At 48.8% G+C, this 7,030-nt stretch overlaps 1 protein-coding gene across 9 annotated transcripts in view; it reads left to right on the top strand.

Moving 5' to 3' along the window:
- Nucleotides 1-2,535: 2,535 nt before the first annotated feature.
- Nucleotides 2,536-7,030, top strand: part of LOC147708315 (protein 4.1-like) — a 1,681,744-nt gene continuing 1,677,249 nt past the window's right edge. For all 9 annotated transcript variants that reach the window (XM_086927035.1, XM_086927031.1, XM_086927029.1 and 6 more), the window contains exon 1: nt 2,536-2,664. The gene's annotated coding sequence lies outside the window, so the exon portion shown is untranslated. The remainder of the gene's footprint in view (nt 2,665-7,030) is intronic.

Below are 7,030 nucleotides of genomic sequence, written 5' to 3'. Positions count from 1 at the left end.
GGGGGCTGCCAAAGATAGCAAGGTTCTGTGAGCCAGGTGACACAGGGCTTAAAAACCAACCCACGGGTGACACTTGGGTGCCGGCCCCTCGGCCAATGCCCGACTGCCTGTCTTCCCAATCCGACCCTGCTGGTAGGTCACTGTGCAATGCAAAACATACTTCTGAGGAGCTCAAATTACATTATTTGTCATTTACCTCAGTAAATAAACAGCCAAAAACAAGATGTCCACCTATTCAAATTGGCGTAAGTCATCATGCCTTTATTTCCCAATGCTAAACAGCATATGCAAAAAGCACTGGCAAAACCAATAGCCGAGAAAAGCTATTCTTTTTATTTTAAGGTCACTACTGACTGGCTCGTCTGACTGCGCTTGACAAGCAGACGAATTTTAAGAGAGACTTCACACCTCAATGGCCACAAATAAATAATTGACAAAACAAAGAAAATGAAGAGGTCTTGGAAGCCCTCACAGAGTTTGCTCCCAAGTTACAGCACTGCGCTTGAAGTCGCACAAGTGAGTAATATATTGCAGTACAACAGGAAACCAAGCAGGGCCGCCAACTGTCCTTGTTGCTTTTACAGATAGTGAGGGATTCTTTAATTTGTGCTATATGTGGAAGAAATAATTACGGCTACTCTAAAATACCGGGGCAGCGACAATACTATTATTTGCAGAAGATGCTGCAGTTTTTCTTGCATCCAATAAGTAAAGTGTTTAAGAATGAGTTGTCTGTAAAATATTTATGAATTCCGAGTCAATGAATCAAAAACCACACTCGTGTTTTTAGAATTTTGCGGGATTGGAATTAGTCAATGAAATCGGAGTGAAAGGTAGCAGAAAAACAGCTTATCTGGGCACATGAATCTTTAGAAAGGCAGTGGGAAAGCAAAGCTTAAACGCACAGACTTACTACAATAAATAAAGAAGGGCATTAAAATATAGCAGCCTATGGCCGTACTTCCATTCCACAACTGTCATGCTCTGTTTCAAGGCCTGTCATTACTTTCAGAAGAGCTTCTTTAACCAATTGAATGTTATTAAACCATCTCATAGGAGCATGAAAAAAGCCCTGAACAGTTAGGGAGAAGCACCAGCAACCTTGGACCCAAGGGGGGGAGGGAGCAAGGCTGCTACAAATGTCGGGAGGGTTGACTCTTCCAGCATGCAGAGTGGAGATGCAGGGGCTCTCAGACGGGTGAAAAACATCAATGTCTCATTCACAAGCAAATGGTCTTTTAAAGACGTGTGAAGTACCCGGGTGCAGCTGTGTGTGTGCGCCCGGGAGCTGTCTCAGCCGAGGCTGACACACACGAGGGGGCGGGGGGAGCCCTTTGATCACAATGGGTGTTGCGCGCCATAGCAAATTATACCTGCTCCGGCCCGGCCTCCTAGTCATGGACACTGCAGAGGGCACCAGGGGCGGCTCTAGGTTCATGGTGGCCCTGGGCAGGGAGCCTAGGTAGGGGGCCCTGGAAGAGGGGGTCCGGGTGGGGCAGAGCGCGGAGGCCAGTGAAGAGGAGGGTCATGGTGTTTGGAAGTTGTATAGAGCCAGAGGCCACCAAATCCCTGCCAGGGGCCCCCACACAAATATGTATCCATCCTCAGAGGATTATTATATTAAGGATATATATTGATGTGGTGGCCCCTGGGATTTGGTGGCCCAGTGCAGGTGCACAGCTTGCACATGCCTAAGGCCGGCCCTGAGGGCACAGCAGGACTTTGATCAGTAGCGCATTTGCGCGCTACACGAGATTGACAACAATGGACCGGTAAGTCTCTTAGAAAGTTAGGGGCATCCGTGCTGGCAAGTAACTCACCATCGTAGATATGCCAGCTTTTGAGCAGGGGGGGTGGCGTCCAATCGCCCAAATTAAACTTAGTTCACCAGTTCCAAAGTCTGCTGCTTTACCTGTAACGTTACTCCACTACATACAAAAAAATGTAAATCATATTTTCATTTTTATAATATTAATAGCTCTAACTTTCAGAAATGCGAGACTGTTTGCATTGCAAATGCTTGTTTGAAGTGCTGGCAAAGGGGGTGACACTTCTCCTCGATAGGGGAGGAGCTGCCAGAGCAAGCTGTGCTTGCCTCTAAAGTAGCACAGACAAGCCCGATGTATTTCAGCGGCCACAGAGACTGACAGCGAACGCAGCGAGACCAGACTGGCACAACCCTACAAAGCATGTCCTAAAGCCATTCAGTTATTAACGAGACCTATGCCCAATGAGGGAAGTGAAGTCCCGCACATTTTTCAAGCAGCCAATGAGAGACCACAGGCTGTGGACCAATCCGAGCCCGCAATGACCCCCCCCCCCCCAAACACACGCGAAACTACAGCCCAGCCCACAATGTAAATAGGTAGCTTGGTACACCAGAGTAAGGCATCCCTGCATGCTAACGAATGGTGGTAGAGACTTGTCAATTAGTCTTTATGTCCTATACAGAGTCAGGGTAGTGGATGAAGACCAGCCTTCCACACGGTCCCTGCTTCTGATTGGGCGAAAACACGTGGACCTGCTGGGACGAGCGACGACCGAATTGTCAATGATGACAGCTTCCGCTAGTCTGGCTGGTGCGCTGTTTGCAAGAGCTGTGGATTTGGTAATCGTGAGAGATAGGTGAACGGTATTCGAAGAGGACTTCCTACCTGACCACAGGTACAGTTTAGTGTGTCTGGCTTCTGTGTAAGAGTGTGCCTGCGTTTGTATTTGTGGGTGCTCGTGCACGCATGTCTGACTACTTATTTACAATTTTGTGCATCTCACGGCGCGAACCAAAATACTACTGGTGCTTTTTCAAAACGTATCGATGCTATGCAATTGGTTTGGATATTCACTTAACTGACGCTAAACAGAAAAACTAATGAGAGTACAAAAGGGATAAATAGAATCCCCTTATGGAAGGGCTACATGACACAAATATCCGTAAAAATTGATTAACATCACAAATAACGTTCGTTTTGCTAAGCACAGCATTGTGTAGTAGTCTGTCACTGACGGCGCCTTTCGTGTTAAGGCCGTTTGGATTTTGGTCTCATGATTAAATACACACCAGTATATTTTAATAACCGACATGAAGCCAGCATATGTGTATTATCACGTACTTATCAATTCAGCTCGAAAAATAGAAGTAGATGCCGTAAAGAAGTGTTGCCGTTTCAGATGACACGTTCAAAATGCACAATTTGACACCGATATGAACCAATCCCTAATCCTGAAGATTTCAATCTGCTTTAGAAATATGTTCATAAGAAGTCCTGTCTTCTCCAGTCTAAAGTTAATTCTCCTAGAACGTATTAAATGGGTCGATTTTTCATGTATACTCCATGCCCAAAATGATTTGTCAGGCTTTATTAGGCAGGAAAGAGAAGAAGGTACTAAAACTGTTCCAAACTGCGGTTTACTTGGCAGACCACAACAATATGGAAACAATATTTTAGTGCCTCCCATGCCCTCAATACCTCTGTATTTTTGAGCAATTTATATAAAATTTGCTATTTAAACTGCACCATTTGACCTTATTTGTTTAGAAATATTTTTGGTGGATTGACGGGAGAGGTAAAGGAGCTGAGATTTGCTCAGTCAAATTAAAAGAAGGCGTTTAAGCCCACCACTTTCAAAGTTAACTAGTTGCCCCTGAAAGTGCGTAGTGTCATACAAGAAAATATAAAAAAAAGGCACATTGGTACAATTGTGTAATCAAGTGTTCAACCTTCACTAAATGCGAAGCACAGGTAGAAGCAATATAAGCAAGTACTCATTAATATAAGATTTCTCAAACAATATATGTTTCAGAGGAGGATTGTGATTATTCAGCCGCAGAATAAAAATGAATATTTGTCTGAAAAAGCCCACCAGACCTGGCTTTTTCTCTTGGATAGATTTCATCTCTCTCAGCCACTCCCTCTAAAGAAACCTAGGCAGTTAGTTATCACAGAAGTGAGAGAAGTCCTCACTTAATGGGAGACTAACGACTGAATTGAATGTACCTAACCAAATGGTTGCTTCATCAGTTGTTTTTTGCCTCCTCTATAGTAGATGTTAGACCTGGCACCATTGGCATGGGTCTCCATTCCATTTTTTTTCCTGTTGTCTCCTGTGTTTAGGTATTGCGCCTAGCGTTGCAGAGCGCAGCATTGCTCGTGCAGCGCAAGACATTTAGTAGGTGAAAAATAGGGTTTCATAGACTGACCTAGGAATCGCACACGATCGTGCGTGTGCTTTTCCTTTTGTACCACGCGATTGGGCTTTGCGTGTGTGTTTTTCAATAGAACCGCACGCAATAGGCCAAAGGCAGTCGCGTTGCTCTGCCCATGGCCTATTGGTGTCTATTACGCGCACCAGGCCGTCGTGTGTTTTCAATTATCGTGCCCAGGAACGGGCGCGATCATTGAAACAATATGGCTCGCTGTGGAGCACGCGCAGCACTCGCAGGCTTTTTTTTTTTGGGATCCATTTTACAGAGAAGCGTGGTGCAGTAGCGTGAGCCATATTAACCCTTCCCCCGCTGGGCTAATTCCCCTACTGTGCTGGGGGAGAGGGGGCGCGCGCAGCGTGGCAGTGCTCATGACCAGCTCGTCATGTAGCACGGTGGCGCTGTGCTCATGACGAGCTAAGCTTGTCACGACCACTCCCGTTCCAATGGAACGCCCAGCACAGCAGGGGAATTATCCCTGCGTGGGCGAGGCGCAAAGGTCATGACGAGCTCAGCTCGTCTGGAGCACAGCGCAACCGTGCCTCATGACGAGCTGAGCTCGTTATGAGCACGGAACGGGTTAAAACTGCGGAGCTCTGTACAAGTTTGAAGGTAGTGACAGTAAATGTAAGTGGGGTGACTTCTGGGAGGGAGTGTGGGCTATTTAGTATGTCTTGCATGACTCAACGCCTTGCCACAAATAGTAAGTGTTATGTAAATGCAATTAAAACTGTGAGTGCAGCTGGAAGTGTGCGACGCACCGGTTCCTATTGTTTGATCTTTTTGGAGATGCATTGCCTTCTGTGTTTCTTTGCCTCCTATTCCATTGGTCTTGGACACTTCATTAGCCCGAATGTGCCTCATCTACTTTCTTGCTGGTGCACTTTCTGTTCTCTGATTCTTAACACTTCATCCTCTGTCCCCCTATTGAGGCGCTGTGCTACAGGCGGGGTGGACTGGAGTAGAAGCCTTTTACCAATGTAAATCAGTGACCATCAGATATGCAGCTGGCCATGGACCTTATACTCGGGTGACTGTTACAGGGACTAGTGCTCCTGACAACAATGAAAATAGCACCGATTATAAAAATGGGACTTGTGCAGATGCGAAAAATGAGAATAGAACTGATACCATTGGGACTAGTGCCCATGACAACAATGAGAATAGCGCTGATGATACCAATGGGACTAGTGCCCATGACAACCATGAGAATAGCGCTGATGACAACAATGGGACTAGGGCCGATGCAACAATGAGAATAGCGCTGATGATAACAATGGGACTAGTGCTCCTGACAACAATGAGAATAGCACTGATGATAACAATGGGACTATTGCAGAGCGGCGGTCTCAGTGGTTGTCGGGGCGGTCGTGGCGTTGAAGCTGTCGTGGATGTCTGCGATCTTGGGGTGGAAGAAGGTGGCCAGCGAGTCGCACAGGTCATGCGAGGGTGGGACGTCGTTTGTGTTGGAGCCTGGGTGGGAGAGTTCCTTCACGATCTTGAAGAGCTCTTTGCTGTTGTGCGCATTGTTGTCTATGCGGTCTTTGAAGGAGGCCCTTTTGGCGGATCTGATGAGTTGATGGTGTCTGCGGGAGGCGTTCTTGTGGGCTACGTGGCTGTCTTGTGTTCATTTACGGAGCCAGATTTTCTCCAGCTTTCGGCAGGTTTGCTTGGATGCCCGCAGGTCTTCAGTGAACCAGCTGACTTTCTTGTTGGTGTGACTGTTGGAGTGTTTCTTGATCGGGGTGAGGGTGTTGGCGCAGTCGTTGGTCCACTGTCTGAGGTTGCGGGCGGCGGTGTCGGGGTAGGTGGGGTCGGCGGGTGGGCTCTGAGCGAGGGTGGTGGTTAGCTGGTCTTCGGTGATTTTGCTCCAGCAACGGCGAGGCATCTGTTTGGTGCGTGGTGGGTTTCTTGAAGGTGAAGTGGATGCAGCGATGGTCGGTCCAGTGGAGTTCGGTGGTGTGGTTGAAGGAGACGTGGGGGCTGGCGGAGAAGATGGGGTCAATCGTGTGACCGGCGGAGTGGGTGGGTGTTGTGACGAGTTGTCTGTGTCCGAGGTTGGCTAGGTTGTTGATCAGGGTGGTGGAGTTGGTGATGGTGGTGTTCTCGAGGTGGAAGTTAAGGTCCCCGAGGAGGATGTAGTCCATGGAGACGAGGGCGTGTGTGGTGACTAAGTCGGCGATGGAGTTGCTGAACTGTGGTCGGGGTCCGGGGGGGTCTGTAGATGAGGGTTCCTCTGAGGGTGGTGTTGGGGTCGGTGTGGATCTGGAAGTGCAGGTGTTCAGCAGTGCTGAGGGTGTTGGTCGAGACTCTGAGAGTCTTCCTGTGGACGATGGCGATTCCTCCTCATGCTCCATTGGTGCGGTCTCTGCGGGTGATCTTGTAGCCTTCCGGGACAGCTATGGCTATGTCGGCTGCAGAGGCGGGGTTTAGCCAGGTCTCCGCCAGGAAGGCGACGTCTGGGAAGGTTGAGTCGAGTAGGTCCCAGAGTTCAATGGCATGTTTGCGGGCGGAGCGGGTGTTGAGAAGGATGCATCTGAGGTGGTTGGGTTCTTTACTGGTCGGCAGCATGGTGGGGCGGATGCTTGTGAAGCTGCAGTTCCGGCAGGTGAAAGCTTCGTGGGTGCGCTTTGGGGCGGCGAGGAAGCAGGTGTGTTATTGTCCTGTGATGAGTGCGTGGAGGGTTCTGGCATCGTAGCGGTGTCGGGCGTCGTGGCGTTCGCGGGGTCCAGGGGTCCTGGTGCTGGTCATTGTCTAGGCGCAGACAGGCTTGCCTTAGGCACGCCAGTGGCGCGCCCCCTGCGCGGCCTCCATATGAGGGGATGTACA

Source organism: Lissotriton vulgaris, chromosome 6 (genome assembly GCF_964263255.1).
Source record: "Lissotriton vulgaris chromosome 6, aLisVul1.2, whole genome shotgun sequence".
Classification (NCBI taxonomy): domain Eukaryota; kingdom Metazoa; phylum Chordata; class Amphibia; order Caudata; family Salamandridae; genus Lissotriton; species Lissotriton vulgaris.
The sequence above is the reverse complement of the archived record's forward strand: the minus strand, read 5'-3'. Positions and strand labels throughout refer to the sequence as shown.